At 37.6% G+C, this 20,607-nt stretch overlaps 1 protein-coding gene across 5 annotated transcripts in view; it reads right to left on the bottom strand.

Annotated features, from left to right (window-relative positions):
* Positions 1–13,586, bottom strand: part of megf11 (multiple EGF-like-domains 11) — a 78,456-nt gene extending 64,870 nt beyond the window's left edge. For all 5 annotated transcript variants that reach the window (XM_020704029.3, XM_020704030.3, XM_020704031.3 and 2 more), the window contains exon 1: positions 13,401–13,586. The gene's annotated coding sequence lies outside the window, so the exon portion shown is untranslated. The remainder of the gene's footprint in view (positions 1–13,400) is intronic.
* Positions 13,587–20,607: the final 7,021 nt, after the last annotated feature.

The following is a 20,607-nucleotide window of genomic DNA, read 5'->3' as shown; positions in this document are numbered from 1 at the left end:
CTATTTGACCATCTGCATTGTGGTTTTGGTTTAGGGTGATGACATTTTTATCGGAAGTATGCAAAACACTGACAGAAGATTTAAGGCCGACCGCTCCAGACGCTGCACAAAGCAGTCAGCAGTAGCAACAAAACTTTCATGAATTTGATTCCGGCTTGGTTGTTAAGGCACCTGGGAAAATGCTGTGCGTCGTTTAACAGGAGCTTAATTCTGCCCACATGGTTTATTCATGTGGCAACCGCTGATATCACGACTCTCATAAATCACACAGTGCGGCACTCTGGACATCCGCACATTTGGGCAGGGCTCACTAATCTCAACACAATCTTTCATCTGAATAACCTTGCCTTACCGCAGGGCAGACTAACACCAGACACAGCCTGTTTGTGGTGTTTTTACTTTTTTTTCCAATCTGGGCACAAACAGTCTCTGCAGCCCATCTGAGCAAACACTGGTTTACATGCTCACAGAAATTAGGCCTCCTGCTTCTGACCACCAGCAATTTCTCATTATTGCCTGTGGTTGGACATCGGAGAGACAGTTATGGTTTAGCGTTAGCTTTATGAATTTAGAATGATACACACAAGGGAGGGGAGCGGGAGAATCAGAGGCCATCTGCTCAATAGCTGTTCAAAAATGTGACACTGACTGCTAACTTGACCGTCAACTTTAGTTAATAATCTAAAGCAAATAAAAAGTTTATCTTCGTTATTTCCCTTTTAAATATCATTACACAGATTTGTTAACATTTTTTTTATGAAACAGGTCCAGGCTCTGAGGTCATTAACATGCCCCCACTGACCTGTTTGCCACCAGCATGTTGCACAAGACAGCTAATTAGTGAAAGACCAGTTAATGAATTAAATGTCCCTCATTGCTCTGCCTGCTCTCTTGAACTCTTACCGTTCTGTACTTCAAGTTTTAAAAACAACCTTAGGTATCACAAAATGGAAAAACCAGTCAAATTGCCCTCTGTGCTCCATCTGTCAGCGCTCCACAGCCTGGCTGTGGCCTCTTGCTGCCACCAGGAGGAAGCACCAGTCAGGCTCTACATGCACCAGTAATGATCTTGTTCCACACAGACAATTAGCCACCCCGTGACTGATTGCAAGTAATGGGAACTGCAGGGGAACAGTTGGACACCTTTGGACGAATTGATGTGTGAATATTAGCCTGTTGAACTTTCTGCTCTCTCCAAACTGCATTGTCCTTAGTGGAGAAGAGAGAAGATTTGCCTGCAAGAATGGTTAGTACTTTACTGTAATTCTACTGCTTCTGAACACCTGAGGTCAAAATCAGCTGAAGGATGGCGCTGACAGAGAAACAGATGGAAAAAAAGTGAAAGGAAGGAGACACTGAACATGGAAGTAGAGTCAAGCTTAGCAGCTTGCCATGAAATGCTGAAACAACAGCAGGACTGCAAGGGCAATTTTACACTCCAATAGTTTCACGCCTCAGCCACCAACTCTGAACCTTGTGTCTTCTTTGTGTCTTCATTTATTTTTTGTCAGTGTCCAAGATGCGAGAAGCCAAGCAGTGAGTAACCCGTCGAAAATGTCGCAGGGTAAGCAGTGTGTGAAGAAAACACGGGGAGCAGGGAAGGGGAAAGCCATTGAGCGTGCATGCCGTTCTCTGAGTTTTTGAAGGGCCTGACATTACAACGCAGAAAAGAAATGGCATAAAATAATCTTATAGTGGGGCTCAAGTATTTATGTCATTCTTGCAAAATATGAGATCAAAGTGATCAAAATTATTGGTGATTAAAAGTTTTTGAGTCTACACTGATGGTTTAAATTTCCAGACTGAAGCATCAAAGGTCTTCAGCAACAAAATGTCTGCAGTTGTAGTTCAAAACTTTAAAACTAGGGGGGTAAGATTTCTTTAAAGCAACTATTCAATTCATGTCATAATTTGTGGTGCTGATGCAATTCATAGTTAATATTTTTTCATTTTGAACGATGTGATTCATTGACCTAAAATCGATCCAGGACATCTTTAGAAAAGTTCAACCAGTGTGACTCAGAGATAAATACCTGGGTTCTAGGGATGTAACGATTAATCAATTAAATGATTTCTATTCCTATGATCCAACTTGATCGATCTGCCTGAGGCAAGTTTGCATTGAATCGACTCAACCTATACCATTAAAAATTGTTTCACAATGAGATAAATTGAAAATCGATATTGGAAAATACATGGTAGGCTTAAGTTTACTATAACATAAAAACGACCAACTGCATTACAGCGGACAGACAACACACGTGATGACAGCAAAAAATAATCAAGCCATCATTACTGTCCAGTGTGTGGAAACACAGAATTTCACAAAGATATGTGGCCATATAGTGTGATAGAATGTTCTCATAATCTCCCCCTCGGATTATTTTGATGTGGAAAAACAAGAGTGGGGTGAACTTCATGAAGCTAAAATGTGAATGGATTTACCATTAAGTCTTGTTTAGTTGTTAGTACACGCTTAATTTTTACTTGAATATCAGAAATACAAGGAATGTGGAAAACACCAGCCACACTGTTTGGCACCCAGGTATTTATCTCTAAGTTATGGTTATTTATCCATCCATCCATCCATCCATCCATCCATCCATCCATCCATCCATCCATCTTCTTCCACTCATCCAGGATGGGGTTTTGGGGGCAGCAGCAAAGATGCCCAGACTTCTTCTCCTCGGCCACTTCCTCCAGCTCCTCTGGGGTGAACCAGAGACGTTCCCAGGCCAGCAGAGAGAAATAGTCTCTCCAGCATGTCCTGGGTCTTCCCCGGGGCCTCTGCCCAGTGGAACATACCCGGAACACATCCCCAGGGAGGCGTCCAGGAGGCATCCGAACTAGATGCCCGGGTCACCTCAACTGGGCCCTCTCAATGTGGAGGAGCAGAAGCTCTACTCCGAGCTCTCTCTGGGTGACAGAGCTCCTCACCCTATCTCTACGCACCCAGCCACCCTAGGGAGTATGTTTCCACACATTGGACTGTAATGATGGCTCAATTATTTTTTGCTGTGATCACACGTGTGTTAGCCACTGTGATGACACTTGATTTGTTTTGATTTATTGATTTATTTCAAGCATTGTAGTCAAAGCAATAAAGAAATTACACATATTTATCAAACTCATTCCAGAAATGTTGAAATGCATACTTGGTCGTTTAGACGTTATAGTAAAATAAACATTCCGTGCCCCTATCCAAATAGTATTTCACAATATGGATATAATTGATTTATTTCATTTTGAAACTATTTTATAATGGTATAGGTCCATTCTATTAACAACTGCCTCAGACAGATCGATCTGGAAGGATCATAGGAATATAAATAAATTCTTTGATTAATCGTTACATCCTTGTTTACTACTGTATGTCAGTGTGTCCTGCAAAAAAATATAAATAAACTAATGCAAGAGAGTAGTAAAGCAGCATATCCCACAAAGGTGGTGTTCTCAATAAATGTAAAGGATTATGAAGATTTGATATTGAGACGGTTTTAAAAAAGAAGTTAAATTATGTTGCACAAATGGATTAAGATGTTCCAATCCCATTGGGTAACATTTAATTTCACATCTATTATTTAATAGCATTAACAATTTCCAAAAAATATATAAAATTAAAATAAATTCTAAGAAGATGTACGTGTTGAGAAAATTAAGCGATGATGGTTTATGTGAAGGCTTTCATTAAAAAAGAACCATTTGAAACTACCCAAAACCCACATCTCTGATGTGCTTTCACTGCTCATGTAACACATTAACCTTCTGCATCACTTAATGATCACTGAAAGAGAACTGACCTGCCATCATGATCATTAAATCAGAAAATATGCTCCTGCAGCGTTCATGATGCAACCAGGTGATCTAAATTTGGTGAAGAGAGAGCTCTGTCATCTGAATTTGCATTAAAGATGGAGGCCCAATTTTTGCCACCACGACCTTTTAAATGTCCTTGAATCCACTTGAATTACAACACGCCTACTTAAATTGAAAGTTTGGAAAAAATGAGAAATAAATGTGCTTTGGGATACGTTAGCAGCACCACTTAACACAAAACATCTATGCCTTTGTAAGTAAAAACGACCTACTGGAGCTATTGATAAAAACTGTTCTGACATAATGTTCTATAAAGAAATGGACACTATATTTAAGAACATTATTTACCAATAAATGATTATTAAAAATTATTGGATAAAACAACAAGGATTTGCAGACGGAGAATTTTTTCTGATACTTTGCTAGTTTTTATTTTAAAAATTGTTCATCTTTTCTGTGGAAATAGTTGCAAACATATCTATGAAGACTCTCATTCATTCAGGTTGATATAAAAACATTGTTTACATGTCTAGATGTATGTTCAAAAGGGATGAAACTTTTATCAATTAAGTTAGGAATTCTTACATTAAAACTATTTTTCAAAAGTAGTTATTGGCTGCAACATAAAAAATTAACTTTCTTTCAAAATATAAACCTGATAATAATTTTTTGAGCCCCAGCCTACAGTTTATCTGCATTTGTTTTAATTTCCTTTTATTTTTTCAAACACAAAATAGCTAAACAAAGAAATGATGTGCAGAAAATGATAACATGCTTGAAAAAGTTTAGTTACATTTACAGTTACAGTTTAAATACATGCAAAAGTTTTAAGTAGAATGTTGGGGGGAGGGGTTGTTGTTAAAAGCAAGTTTTATTTGCATAATCCCCCCGCGAAAAAACACAAAACTTTTTGACAGCATTCTGGCTTGTCCTCAAGCAAACTGCAGATGGACCACCATGCACTTTGAGATCAGCAGCATTTTGCTTGCAGCATTGACCCACTTTTTTAGTTCAGTGTTCTCCTCATGGTGGGCCCTCCAACATGAACACCAGCCAATGTGAGAGATTCCAACCACTGTTTAAGTTACCCGGAGTTCTTTTATCACCTCATAAACTCTTTCTGCTCTGTGAATGATCTTTGGAGTTCCACCACTGCCGGGAAAAGAAAGGATAATCTTGAAATTCCTTCATTAAAAATAAACCTGACTGCCTGAGGATTTGTCGAGTCCAAACACAACACAAACACAACAAGTTGTTTATTTTAGTCCAATAAACACCAGTAACACCTTCTCCAGCCCTTTAAAAAATGTTTGCCAATGATAAAACTGACATAGATGCAGTGCTCTTTAAGCAATCAGACATCTTTGTCACAACAAGACCTCAAATTTTATCTGAAAATTAGCAATTTATAGTGAAAATTCACCCGTGTTTCAGTGCAAAATATTCAAACTAACTCATTGTATTTAATAAACCAACAAAGCATAATTGTCACCTGCTGGACTGGCAGATTTTAGTGCTTTTGACTGACTTTATGACAAAGTGAGTGATGGAATTTTTTTAATCTCACTTATTACTTTGGTTTTATGTATGTGGTACCTGCTTGTACCAAGTGTTAAAAAAAATAAAGAATTATTGTTAAAAATACACTATATATATACTGTCAAAATGTATTTGCTACACTCTTTCAACCTCTATTTCGCTGTTCATTAAACAACCACAGATGTAGCAGACAAGAAGGTTCTTGCCAGTGAGGGAAGAGTAAGGTATTGTGCCTCAAACTCAAGCTGTCTGGGTGGGATTGAATGAAAAGGTTTTGTCTGCAAGGCCAGAGACGAGATTGAACATTCTGCTGCCTGGTGTGGTATTCATGAGTCACTCCAGTTCTTCAGCAGCTAAGTCCCAGCTGTGGTTCAATTTGTGATCCATTCAGTGTCCTGACTGATGACCATTGATCACAAGCAATGTATCTGGGTGCTGAATAAGCACTGGGGTTTTATGGTATAGGGCTCAGCCTGCCTCAGTGATAAGACAAAGATCCATCACCAGAAACTGGAAGCGCTCCAGAGTTTTCCATCTCACAGCGATCACCCAAGCAGGGAGGAAATGTACTGTTTGCAACATTTGTTAAACAGGTGTAGCGCAGCATGAGGCTGAGATGATAGTAATATGTCATGGATGCTGATCAGTGCAGGAACGGAGCATACATTTCTGTTCCCTACATTTTATTTCTCTCATACAGAACACCTCAGTTTCACACATCCCTGAAACAGGTAACAATAAAAAAAAACACCATAATGCTATCATGGCTTCTATAAAAGGTGACAAAGACAAGAGGCAAGGTATCGCTCTTCTATAAGCTTTACAGTATTAATGGACCGTTGAGCATGGCGGATCATTTGTCTGCTTTGATCATTTGTCACACATCAGCAGCCAAACGTGACATGGACACAGCACTTACCTGTCTGCATGAGTCAGTATGAAGATCAGTCATCACAGATCATGTTACAAGCTAACTCTGTAGTGTGAAATGTTGAGACTTTAAAACACTAAGACTAAGGTCAGACTTTTTGGGTCTTTTTTTCTATTTTTGTTTACTGTCAATGTTTTTCAAATTGTTTTTTAAATTCCATTTGGCAGATTGTTTTTTTAAATATATTCTATGACTATTTTAATAGTAAATAGTATTTCTATATGAGTATTTCTATACGAGTATTAGAAATCTTGATAAATACATTGAATCCGTTTATTTTTATTAAGAAAAAAAGGGAAATCACGCCCATTTCAAGTAATTTCCCCAACACTTCAAAATGCTCTTAGTGCTTCTCAATACCCCCTTGATGCTGTCAAATTAACATGAAATATTAAATTTCCCCATGTTTCTTCACTTTTGCGTAGTAACTTCAATTCTAAGGAGGGAATGTCAGCCATAGTTTTTCAGTTAATCATAGTCAATTATGTGCATTTTAAATAAATTATTAAATAATGTTTGGAATCCATTAATAAGGCGTAAAAGCCTTACCAGCAAAAAGCAAGGCATTGTGGAAGCTATATACAGTATTTATAAATATACCTGAGATGGAGAGTGGCTTTTGGCTGTCTAAGGCACGATGATGAATAATAGCCTTATCACCAAAGCACAACACGCTGAGATGCTATCGCAGCTCATTTCCTCATCTCGTGGATCCTGTATCTCTAGTGGAATATTCGCTGTGCAGTCTCTCTGCACAGTTACTGACAGCCAATTCATGTCAAAACACTTGAGCATTCTGGCAGGGGTCTTTTCAGAAGACAAGGGGGAAATAGTGGCAGGTGTAAGCATATGCATCAGCAGTATTTGCAAAAAGTCACCAAATACCCACAAGGGACGTGCCTGTCATTAAAACAAACAAGAAAAGAACTGATGAGTGCATTAATCAGAGACTGACCAAGCATTGCTGAAGAGAGATAGTCCATGATGTTCCTGCACCTGAGGGATGGGGGATTAACGTAGCCCTGTGCCGGGGTTCCTGCATCTGAAATCTGCCTGAGCTCATCGTTTCTGCTGCTTGCTAAAAGGCTGTGGCTTGATATCAAGCTCAGGCAATCTTTTTCCCCAGCAGAGCATTGGATGACTGGCATCAATGTTGCGCATTGTCAAATTATTAATTAAATTCATGCAAGCATAATCAGATGCAGACATGGTGGGACCTTTGGGACAACAATTGAAGTTGGATCTAAATTGCAAACATCTTCTTGTTTCTCAACGCCAGCCAACTATGCGGTCGTAAGACAGAAAATCTTGTGGCCTTTAAAATGTTGCATCGCTTTGCACTTTTCCATCACAATGTGAGGAAAACAAGCATGACTTTCATTGCCCCCCCCTACTGTCAATTTTCACAACAAGTAATCTATTTATTCACTTGAAAAAAAAAACATGTTTGCTTTTACAGGCAAACAGCATAGCACAAACAGCAGTGTAACTATGCATGCAAAAACGAGACAGATGAGATGATATATGTTTTTTCATGTAATGTAAATACTGCCCCTTTCAAAAGTATGACAAAGTTTGGGGTCCTGCCTCCACGTGTTTCATTAACTTTTGCTAATGTAGTTGCTATGGCTCCGGGGTATTTGCTGAATACTCAGTGTTCTTTTGCCGAAATAATAAGATCTATCAGTCACCGCGGAGCAAAAACAGCTTCATTTGCAGAATAAAGGTCATTGTGGCTGTAACTTCTAGAGGACTCAGACAGAAAGCAGTGTACGCCATAGCAAACTTTAAAAGAAAAACCGCACTAAAGTATTACAGTCTGCTGAGACAATCCCCAAAAATCAGGGTCAACATCATGACAGTGTGAGGATTATGTGCAGTCTGCCCTGGTGAATTGAAAGAGCTCTTCCATTAGACCTTAGAATACCGCACAATCATTTACAAACCCTGAACCACTGCAAGCAGAGACATACAAGCAGGTTCTCTTTCAGCAAGGAAAGCACTGCTTACCATTTCTGCCAGCGACTGTTTCCAAATCTTTTATTTCATGACTGATTAACAGATTATTGAGACTGCGTGGGACCAAACCAGCAGCCTATCAAGCAATGATTGCATTTACTCAAAAATAAAAAGGTATGGAATTAGTCATCTAACTCAGACATAAATTTAAAGTGTATGTGCCTTGTTGTTTTTTGTTTGTTTTCTTAACACCCCCCCTTATTTCCAATCTACCGAGTGAGTGGGAATGTAAAATCGAAGTAGGACCATGGAAAGCATTCTTCTCCGTTTTCCAATAGAATGTGTTCTTGTGGAGTGAGAAAGCTGTCAGCCTTCCACTGGCACACTGCTACATTAATCAGCACTAATTAAACATATTGATTAAGCAAAACATGGGGATTTCCAGTTGAATAGCTTTACTAGACTTTAGGGTCTACCCAACAAAAACATCCTCAAAAAATTTGCACTCAAAACTCAAAGAGCTTAGGGAATTTTGACAAAAGGGGTATCTGCTAATTTTTTTTCTATAAATAATACCAAAAATATCAGTGTCTCTATGGCAAAAGGCAACAGCTGTCATTGAGACAAATGACTCTGTTGAGAGTTTAAGCTGCTGAGGCTAAATAGTGTCCGCCTGTTTGTTGCATTGGTGGAAAAAGCCCCTGGCAGTCATAAACCTAACCCTGCAGGACAACGTGGGGCTTTACAGCATTAACAGACTTGAAATGAAATGCTCTTAGCTTGCTAGGTAAACCATTAATTCACATAAAAAAGGATAAAAATACATTTTGAAGTACTAAAATCGGAACCGTTTAGAGATACTGTTGCCTCGTCGTAAATAACTGTTTGTTTTGTTTATTTTATTTTTTCTTTTATTTATCTGCTTACCATATCCAGACATTTTTTAAATGTTTTTTTTTTATCATTTATGTCAAACTTTAATTCTGTCAGAGTTGTTACAACAATACCAAGTGTAAGGCCCCACCTCCATTTTAGTGTTGATCCTCTGAGATAAAATGTGCAGAGTAAAAATGATTCTGTGGGAGTTATTCAACACTCTTTAGTGTTAAAGTTGTACTGATAGTGTCAATTATTAACACCCAAAAGAGTTATGTATAACTCAGCAATATGTTCAGTGTCACTTTAACACTGTGTAGATAAGGGCTAAATGTTATCTGGCTCAGAGCTAAAATCAACTCTTTCAGTGTTGCAATAACACCTGATCTAGCAAGATTCGAATAAACAAATACTCAGAAATGCAGTTTTAATCTTAAATTCTTTTATATATGTCTTCCACCATGAGGAAACTACTACATGAACATGTTAAAAACACCAAAAACATGTGTTAGTCTGAATGCATAAGTAGGCATGTGTGAATGTTAGTGGTAGTATGTCCATATAGACTTGTTTGTGTGGGAACCCTTTTGGAGCCAACAGATGTGTTTGTAACGTTTGAATGTGTTTGTGTGGACAGGCGCCGCCCATTTTAGATTTTTCATGCATCCTAACCTGTGATTATAAAGCTCCAGCAACTTGTTGCTTTCTAACGCTTCATTATCTTACCCTCGCTATAATCACCCCTCTACCCCCCCCCCCCCCTTAATCTGTCATCCCTCTCTCTTCTCTCCTCCTTTTCTTTTCCGTCCGGCCCAACAAAAAAATATTTACAAATATAATTCACATAAATAAAGTTTAGCTGAAATTACAAAAGGGGTTTATTCAAATATACATCTGGTGTATCATAAGATGCATAACCCCTGTTGGAACAGTAAAATATGTCCAACACAAAAGGCTTTCAGCTCTCATCTGTTTGCTTAGCTGTTGGACAGGACAAGTTAAAAACAACCATAAAAAACAATTTTCTTTAGAGTTGGCCTTTAACTCCTAAATCCAACCATTTTTGCTTTAGTCTTTGGTATAACCTGATTGTATTCCTGCCCAGTTTCAGGGCAGAGACACTACCACTTTATTACTCAAAATTGTCTCTCTGCGTATTTGAGTAGAGTGAGTAGGGGGCAGTAATTCATTGTTAATTGAGAGGAGGAAGCATTAAGCTAGTATGTCTCCTTTTAGGCCCTAAAAGGAGACATACTAGCTTAATGACCCTAAAATTTAGGGTCATCCTCTAGAAAGGTCTAAATTAAGAGAATCAACACACATGGATGATAGTTTAAAAAAATAAGAATAATTCACAGAAATGTGTTTATTATGCTTTTTTGTGTACTTTACCAATAATCTAACGCTTAAATTTCTTCACTGAGTAAAGATCCTGCTAGTCTTTAATTTAACATCCAACAGAGAAACAACCTTTTAGCTACAAGAAACAGGAAGACGTCTTTTGGTCAAGGCATCGTTCCTAATTAAGAGTTAGGGGCCGAAAACTAGATTTTAAAAAAGTAGATCTATAGAAAAATTTGTTTGTGCAGTTTAGATTAACTAATGAAAACTTTTCTGACAAACTAAAAGAAGAAGATCAAAAAGCAGAAAAAAGTTTAACCAGAAGCAGATTTCTTTTTTTACATCCCTCATGTTTCATCAACGCCTAGTTACAAAGCAAACAGATCTGAAGAACAAGTCAGTAAATGTGAATGTGAGGATAATGCAGCATAGATGTCATGTGTTGGTAAAACTTTAAGCCAATGAGACAGAACTGTAACAGAAGGTCTTCAGAGGACACAGCAGAGGAGCAGCATCTCATTCAGACTAAAACAATCTTATTTGGTTTAGTGTAACATGACTTTTTACTCAGCATGCATTGCTTTGTAAACATTGTATTTATAAGACAATGTGACACAGATCAATGAAGTCAAAAGCGCCTGTTATTTAAAGAAGTCACCCCTTGCAGGTCCACTGTATTTAATGCTGAACTTATGCCACCAGCTGCTGTTTTCCAAACACATCAAACAAAAAAAATATCCTGCGATTTAACAATTTCAGCTCTATAACACATTTTGCAGCTCAATATAATCTGGCATGATTCCTGCATGGTCACTAAAATGTGGACTTATTGGTATTGTGCTGCCTTAACTGTGTCTACTTGCTCACTCTTGAAAATCAATAAAATGGTTTATGGAGAATCAATAGTGAGACTGATATTTAATATCCTTAATCCTCTCCTTGCCTTTAAACATATCAGTGAAGTTCAGCTGGATTTATTTTAATGGGTTAAGAAATTAAAATACCAGAAGTTCCGACTTCAAAATGTTCTCAAACTGCACTAAATAGGGATAATAATTTCTAAAATCTACTGGTTTGATTTTAAACAGTACTCCCCTTTGTGCCACCACAAATGCGGTTCGATGAGTGTCGATGTAGACCAGCAATGGACCCTATAGCAAAAACGAAACAACAAACAGCATGGCTTCTCACTACAGGGCAAATACAGAGCCGTATATAGATCCATAAACATATAAGTAGAGACAATTTTCAGACAATAGGAATACATTTCGAAATATTAGTTACACCTCCTTTTATTTTCACACTTTGGAATTAAATGTCACAGTTAGATTTTTGCCCATTTTCCCCAAACTTCAGTGGTCAGAATTAATAGATGAGAGGACTTTGACTGCATTGTCTCACTGACCAGATACAACACTGTAAAAGAAACCATGTCCACATTTGGCAACATTATTATCGGAGCTCAGAATATTTAAAAATCGATATGCAAATGAGTTTACTATTAATATTCAAAGTCAAAACTTTTTTTTTTCATTTGCCATTATGTGCATGACATTTTGGAGAATTTTCCCACAGAAACAATACATTTCTCAGTTCTTTGATGACATGATCAGCAGCCTAAAAGTGAAACTCCCACATAAATTCAACTGAAAACTATACTTGAAAAAACTTGATAAGATAATGTAAATAATAGATGTGCACATCTGGATGTTTGCAATGGTGATGATGTTGACTGAGGAATGATGCTGAAGTGTAATTATAGACAAACAAAATATCACCCCACTTAGAAATATAAACAAAAATTGGCTCTTTGAAAACCTCCTGGTATAGAGCCAGAGTTGAAACCAAACCTGCATGGCTGTTGTGACAAGGTGCATTTGTAATAAACTGTTTTATGATAAATTGTTATAATACACAGAGCCCATCCAGAGCATCTGCCACAATTTATGCAGCTCCAGCTGAGCAAAAACAAGAGTCTGGCTTTTGCGGAGACTCATGAGTGTGCGTGTTTGTGTGCAGAAAGCACTAACCAGTTATTTGATATAAGTCATGGGTTTTACAAAGAAGCGCCTTGCTCTGTTTGTTTTGGGTTATTCTCACACAGGAAATCAGCATCTGTAATGATTTCATTATCACACAATGGTGCATATCTGATTGCAGTAGAGACTAATGCAAGTTTAATCAGTGGTTACAACTTGCACTCTATTGCCATCTAGCGGCTGAAAAATAGATGAGCAGGAATCTGCAAAGTGTTAAAAATTTCCGTCACCACGTTCACTTTTAAGTCGGGATTTACCTAGTGTTTTATAGGAGTCCTGGTGCTTGTTTGGGCCCCCAAAAAAACAAACAAACAGCACAAATGACCAGCAGGAATGTGTTGCAGTTAAAATAAATCCAAACAATAAAACATTGCATTCAACCACAAGAGGCAAACTTATCTAAAAATGACCAAAAAAGCGAAAATCAATTAGCCCACTCATGCGTACTGAGCGTTCAATGCACCAAAGCAGTTTTTTTTTTATCAGTTTGGTGTCAAACACCTGGGAGGGTGAGTAAAAACAAAACATTAGACATGCTGCAATACCTTGATGTTCACACTCTGGGAAATTAGATAGCTCTTTTCCTTGGCACGTTTTCAAGTGACAGAGACTCGCCAACAATTAACTAGAAAGCTCCATTTGTCATATCAACCAGCAGCACTTCTCTCCTAACGCCAGGGAAATAAAAATAAAAGGTAAAAACACTGCAAAGTTCACAGTTGTCCACTGGAAATGCATGTGTTTCTAGTTGATGTCGTTCATCAACATCTGCACAGCCGATTGTCAGCAGTGGGAGCCCGGCGGCGGCGGCGGCGGGGACGACCCGCATGCTGCAGCATCATTAGGCTGCCCTGACGACTCACTCAACACCGATTTTCTGGGGAAAGCGTCCAACTCACCCTTTGTTTCAGCATCCTTCCAATGGAAAAGTTGACGCTTGCAAACACAAGAGGAGTCACTGCGCGACACACTCCTTCATCTTCAGGAAGCCTTGAAACTCTGGCTGCAGGTAGTTTCTGGACTTAAACCCGAGCAGGTGAGACCAGATGACCGCAGCTCCTTCCTCCCGTCTTCCCTCTCCTCTCTTCGGACGAAGCGCGGCCCACTTTAAACTCTGGTGACGTCATGGCTGCTCCCTGATCCTCCCAGCTTCACACCTCCTGGCTCCTCCTGTACCACGGATGGTCTAGTCCAAAAATGTCCTCCTCGGGTTGGAAAGATGCAACCTGCAGGAAACAGTATAATAACTCCCTGCAGGACTGCAGATCAAAAATGGCTGAAGTATCTGAAATTATCTGGAGTGTGAACAGGCAAATTGCCCAGAACAGCATAATTATCATAATTAAAACATAGATTTCTGCAAGGATGCATATGCTCTGAGTTCATATGAACCTGAAACGAAAGATCCAGACACTACAGACAGGTTTTTCTTTAAAAAGATGCTTAATTTATTCAGATGACTGCTTACAGGTCAGCTGATAAAAAATTACAAAAGTATGAAAAGGAAAAATATTACCTTGGGCTTCAGGAAGTTTTGGTATCATTTCAAACTCTTCATTAGACTTTACCGGATTGTTGGGGTGTTCTGAAACATTTGTGTAGTTGTCAAAAGATCAAAAATAGTTTCCCAGTCTTCTAATAACAAAAAATAAGCTAAACATTGGATTAATTCTAAACCCTTCCTAAAAATTCCAATGCTTTAAGGAAATACTTCTTAAATCCAAAAGGAAAGAGATTACAGCCTGCATTGAGTAAATAATAAACTTTCAGATCAGTCTGTGAGTACAGCTTATACCAAAAATATTGTGACTGAAATAAAGTAAGATTCAAATTCAAAGGTGGCCATTTTATGGATTAAACAGATGTGAGTTTGTGGTCGGCAGATTTGTTTACCACCTGTTTCATTTTTATATAAAACATGTCTGATGCTAAAAACTGAACAGATGGAGTCATATCTTTAATGGAGTCGAGCATACAAGCTCATGTAAATACATTTCCCCCTGAGCATTTATATATATGGGCACAAGGACCAGTTGAATGGCTCATTAGGAGTTAACAGTTAACTTTGCATGGATGTGTTCAGCTGATCCGACCAATCACAATTTCCAAAAGAGGAACTTGTGACGTCTGACTTTACTGTTGCTCTGCTCTGTTTTGTTCTCAGTTCTTTAGACTGTTTAAATTGTGCAACCAAGATCCTAGATTGTTTTTTTAAAGCAAATACTAAGAAAATTATTTAAATGTTTGAGCAGCAATTAAGCCACAACTAGGGAGTGTGAGGGATCCTGCCAGTTTTTATGATGAGATTATTATTATTATTATTATCATTATTATTATTATTATTATTATTATTATTATTATTATTATTATTATTATTATTATTATTATTATTATTATTATTATGATTATTATGATTATTATTATTATTATGTAAAAACAGCTAAATTGGATTTTCTAGTTTTTTTCTCCTTTTGTCTTTCATAGTTGAAGTGTTTCTATGATCAAAAATATAAGCCTCTCATATCTTTTTTTAAGTGGGACAATTTGCACTATTGGTGGTTGACTTAATACTTTTTTGACCCACTATAACAAATATTTGGGGGTTTAATATAAACACACATTCAGGCATTTTACAGTAACAGGGAGTCTGTTTCCCCAAAAAGAATTCAACTGACAATAGTTTAACTTTATAAATTATCCAAAATACAAATTACTCTTCCACTGACATGGTAGCTGGGTCCTTAAATGATCATCCATCCATCTTCAGAACCTTCAGGGTCATAGGGCTGCCTGCTGGAGCCACCCCAGCCTATGTTTAATGAAGGCAGGGGAGACTTTGAATAAGTGGCCAGTCTGCTCACATGCACACTTAGGGGTAATTTAGAGATAGCAATTAACCTATAAAGCATGTTTTTGGACTGAGGGAGGAAGCCGAGGTGCCTGGAGAAAACCCATGCATCCATGAGGAGAACATGAGAACTCCAAACAGAAAGGTCCCAGCTGGGATTTGAACTAACCAGGTGAGGTAACCACTGCACCACCATCCAGTCCTCCTTAAATCACCTTGACAATATAAAACAGCTCTACCCTCAGACACCCTTTTGGATCAATACGAACTCCACAGTCAAACTCCATCTAGGTAAGTCAAAGAAAATGAAACTTAAACAAATTAGCACTTAACAGAAAGGATGACAGAACAAGAGGAACTAAATATGCAGACTAAATAAAGTTAGTTGTGCTGTGCTAAACAAACTAACTACCTGTGTGCATCTGTGGGTGAGGTACCATGGCTGTTACTCTAAATAACAAAACATGAAAATGATGTGGGAGGTGTGCAGAACTCAGAACTCCTGTGTGGTGCTGGACACTCCCATCACAGAGAGTGAGTGTTAGTTATCATCCTACCTGCATTCACACTACACGTCTGAAACCTAAGACCTGCAAGGTGAGAAAAAGGAAACACGTCTTCCACAGAATCTCATTGCAGTTTATCATTTTGTTTTTATAGAAACAAATCCACAATTTAAAAACAGGGAGAGTTGTATTCTTTTGAATTAAAAATATGATGAATCGAGAGCTTTGATGATGGCTATGAATCTGCGTACAAAGACAAATGGTTATTGCTTTCTATGAATGCGTGCAATCATATTTATATGCGCAATCAGTGTATTATCAAAGCATTTAAATTACAGCACATAGCCTTCCAAAATAATTATTTATAAGAGGAATTCTTCTACTTTACCATCAGTGTTTGAAATCACAGTATTTCTCAAGACATGCTTCATAAATCAAGAATCTGCTTGAAAATTATAAACAAGCAATACATTTTGTACTTTTATGTTCATATTGTGAGTAAATATGACACCAATAACAGTGAATAATGGAGATGCTTCATGAACACATTCAAAAGATGAAGACACTTTGAAAATAATTGGATAGTTGCAAGTTAATGTCGTTATAAAGAATTAATTTAAAGAAATATGACAGACACAACTGCAAGAAAAACAATCATTTACATGTTTATATTTTTAACAATTACAACTATTAACTGTTGACTAACATAAAGTGTTATTTGACAACCTCATTAAATGATTTCACCATTCTTGCAGCCATCGACATCATAGTCATTGAAAATTTCCTGAAATGCTCTACCTGCTTTATTCATTTCAATATTAGAATTACCAAAGGTTCAGTGTGTGATTTCATCTTCAGCAATACCCTCAACCCTTTAATACTTCCCTTTGTACGTTGGATATATAAATCATTGTTCACTCTATGTGGCTGTTTGCGAGTCTGAGTGATGTTATACAAGATTTATGAGCTCTCTTTAGATCTAAAACTTACACTAAGCCTTTGAGATAAGTAAGAAAGAAAGAAAGAAAGAATGAAGGAAGGAAAGAAAGACGTTTGTGCACTCCTTTGTGCCATCCATTTATAAAACCGCAGAGTCAAAAGTCCCAACAGGTAGCAATAATTCCACCTTTTCTTGCTATAGCCTGGTTTCCATTAAATGTGGTCTAGTAGTTGTGTATCACAGTTTTGAATCCTCAAAAGTTTAGGAAGTATCTGAAAGTTGTCATGCCCACTTTAATTCCCCTGCTAACTTTAAGGGTCACCTTACTTTGCCAACATTTTTCTGCTCTGTACAAAAGAGCAAATTTAAATTTGAAATGTTAGGAGGTAAATAAACTAACTAAGATTTACTAAAAGTAACATTTCCCTCCATTCAGTCATAAAACTACAAAGTTTAATAATTGTTCATGAAATCTTACATGCTTTAGTCAAGAGAATTTGACCACATCTAAATATTCAGTTATTCTTTTTCAATAGCTGCAATAGCACTCCATGGATTTCTTTTCACATTTAAGAATTATCGCTTAATGTGAAATTTAAAAAATACCATTGAAAATATAATATAATAAAGTATAATATATGACAGATCTGTTTTGTATCAGTTTTAATACATTTTCTTTTTGTTTCTTCCATACTTTTTTTAAACAAGGTTAATGATTTCTAATACAAAACATCCAAATATCATTCTCAGAAATTGTAATTATGTTATATATGACCAAATAGTTGATGAACATTCAGTACGTCTGTTAACCTGCCTGTCATAAGATCCCACTTAAGTTTTAAACTTGTACCGTCGAGCAAAGACGTGCTTTTTATTGATGAAAACTTCAGGAATGTTTTAGTGAAAAGTGTCAGACTTACCACTGTTTGGTGATAAGGAAGGCTTTGCTTATAGTGCATGATGCACAGTTTGTCTGTGTAACTGTTAAATGATGAGCCGAACTTGAGAACAGATGCCAATTTTACAACCTGCTCAGTTTCTGATCCTTCCAACAAACACAAGGCTAGAACTACACATGGTTTAGCAAAAGATCTTTCCAGTCTTAATCTTTTTTTTCCCCCATCATAAAACAGATGTGGCAGACAGATACATTAGTTTTCTCCTCTTGTAGGTGTGTGGACTGGGATTTTGTTAATTGTAAATTGCAGTAAAAGCATGTTTCCCACTTTGAACAGAAAACAGAGATTTTCACAAACAATGTCAGTTATTTTAGATTGCTTTGATTTAACATGGTTTAAAAAGGTTATTGGTGGGATTGTTTGACATTAATTACTAATATTTAGAGAAATCTGTCTTGCTGAACAAGTTAAAAGCAGTGAAAAGGTCAAAATTCTGCAATGTTTTAAACATACCAGTATCGGTAATTCAGATGGGGCAGTTCTTAACGTTTTGTAATGGTTTTGCAATAAAACAGCATTTTGAGATGAACAAGAGAATGTGCCAACATTATTAGACTGACAAAGCAAATAAACGTTCTGCTTCTGTCCCAACCCTCATAGGGAAATCCATGCAAATGCAGGAATGAGAAAAAATAAAAAGATGTTTTTAATCAGTGGGGAAAAAAATAATATCTTTTAATATTTCACAGTTTTATATGTGTGAAACCTTCTTGTTGTATGGGGTGGTGGGTCAAGAGCCTTAAGTTTATTATCTCCAACCCCAAGATAGGAACAGTGTGATGAAAACTGATGATCTTACATAACCAATGCTGATAGAAAACAGCATAGAAGAAAAAAAACTGACATAAATTCATTTTAAAATGCTTGTAAGTATTAGAGTAGAGCTTTACTGCAGTCTCAATGGGGAAGATCACTTCCATGTACTTCCTTGTTACATCACTCTACACACCTTTATAATTAGGCATTCTCTTCAAACCAAGTGCAAAAAACGCCCACTTTGTCTCTTTGCATTCTAAATGCTTCACCAGCCATCCTCCACCTGCTTCTCCACCTGGAAGAATGCTTTGGCATTGTTTGGTCATTAACCACCATTAGATTCTAGGCTCTCTGGTTTATTCATCTGTGGTTCATGCTTACAAATATGCAAGACGTCTTTGGTCCAGAGCCGAACCGCCAAAGACTATGGACTAATATCATGCACATTTTTCTGCATCACAAATAAATCTTTTCTGGAATTCCTTATGGTCTCTCCTTGTTGAAATATTGCTAATCTATGTTAAGTTTTCTCAGCAGTCTCAGTGAACAAGTTAGAATTCCCATATCAGTTTTTACACATTTACATTGATCAACTTCAGTGTAGCAGTTGGATGTTCTCAGTTGGCTGGATGTAGGACTGGTGTGCAAGAAACCAGGGTTTGCTTCCCAGGGGGCGCAATGAGCTTAACCCTTGTGCATCATTGGGCAAGACCCATCATGCCTCAAGTCTGGGTCTCCCTGTGCCGGTCCCCAGCCAGGATAAAATACAGGATTGTGTCAGGAAGAGCATCCAGTGTATAAATGTCTGCCAAACCACCTGTGAGAATCGGTGAAAGCTGATTGACTGTGGCAACCCCTGATGGGATGTGCTAAAAGATCAACAACAACATCAGTGATTCTAAACCTACTTGATTGGGATAAACAGAAAGTTGTCATGAAAAAAATAGTTTATGTGTCACACTAGACAGTAGTTTCTTTTATTCATTTTTTATATGACACCTCTGATTTTGCTTTGATGATCTGACATTATAAGATAAGACAGTCTGTTTGCTCTTTTCCCTGTTGCTGAAGAACGTTTATCCATAATTCTTCCATTTTTGTTTCATAAAACAGAGCATTCTGGCCTTTTGGTAAAAAAGATTTTCTACATATTGTTTGGACATCTAGCATAAGAGATGTTGAGAGTGTGAATATCATCTGAGTTAAAAGTTTTAGACATTTACTTTAATATTTTCAGACATCGTTTTTGCATCAGGAGACAGCAAACCAAGGCAAAAAAAACTTAAAAAAAACTTGTTCAGGCTGAGACATTCTGCTAGGGGCTGTGCAGCAGTGCTGGAAACCCAGAATATGCTGTGCCTTGTTTGATGCTGTGGATGTATTGCCTCATCCACCACTTCTTTGTCTGAGAGGTTGGGGATTTGTGGACAGAGATTACAGCAGAAAAACAGGCAGCTTCTGAAGCAGAGATAACAGCAGCCACTTGCTCCTGCAGGGAAGAGAAAAAGACCAGGAGCTGAGGAAGCAAGCATATACGCTTGGATTAAAGAAGTTACGTTCAAAGTGCAGCAGCTGTTTGGGGACAAGTTACTATTCATATTTTTATTGAATGGAAATCGGGTTGTCTGGTTTTTACTAGTTTTCACCTACCAAAACTCACAAGTGGGGGCACAAGCAGCTTATTTCGTGAATTTTTACCATTTTTAGGAAGTTAGTCTTTGGTGATCAGCTTTGCAAAAATATCTGAAAACTATCAAAGCCATTAGCATGATATTAGCGCGATCTATATGCATGAAATAACTACATACATAAAAGGAGGCTTAACTTTCACACAGATGTAATTTTTGCACACATTCACCTCCACTGTGTTGTTGTGGTTACTTGTGTACTTGCATCACAGAAAGAAGGCCCAGGTTCAAATCCCAGCTGGGACTTTTCTGTGTGGAGTTTGTATGTTCTCCTTGTGTTTGTGTGGGTTTTCCTCAGGCACTTCCTCCAAAATAATGCTTCACATGTCAATTGATCATTCTAAATTTGCCCATATAGGTGTGTGATTGTGTGGCCCTGCAACCTGTTCAGGGTGTACCCCCACCTTTG

This window comes from Oryzias latipes, chromosome 6 (genome assembly GCF_053564925.1).
Source record: "Oryzias latipes strain Hd-rR chromosome 6, Olatipes_Hd-rR_3.1".
In the NCBI taxonomy this organism is placed as follows: Eukaryota; Metazoa; Chordata; class Actinopteri; order Beloniformes; family Adrianichthyidae; genus Oryzias; species Oryzias latipes.
This window is presented reverse-complemented; position numbering and strand designations above follow the sequence as displayed.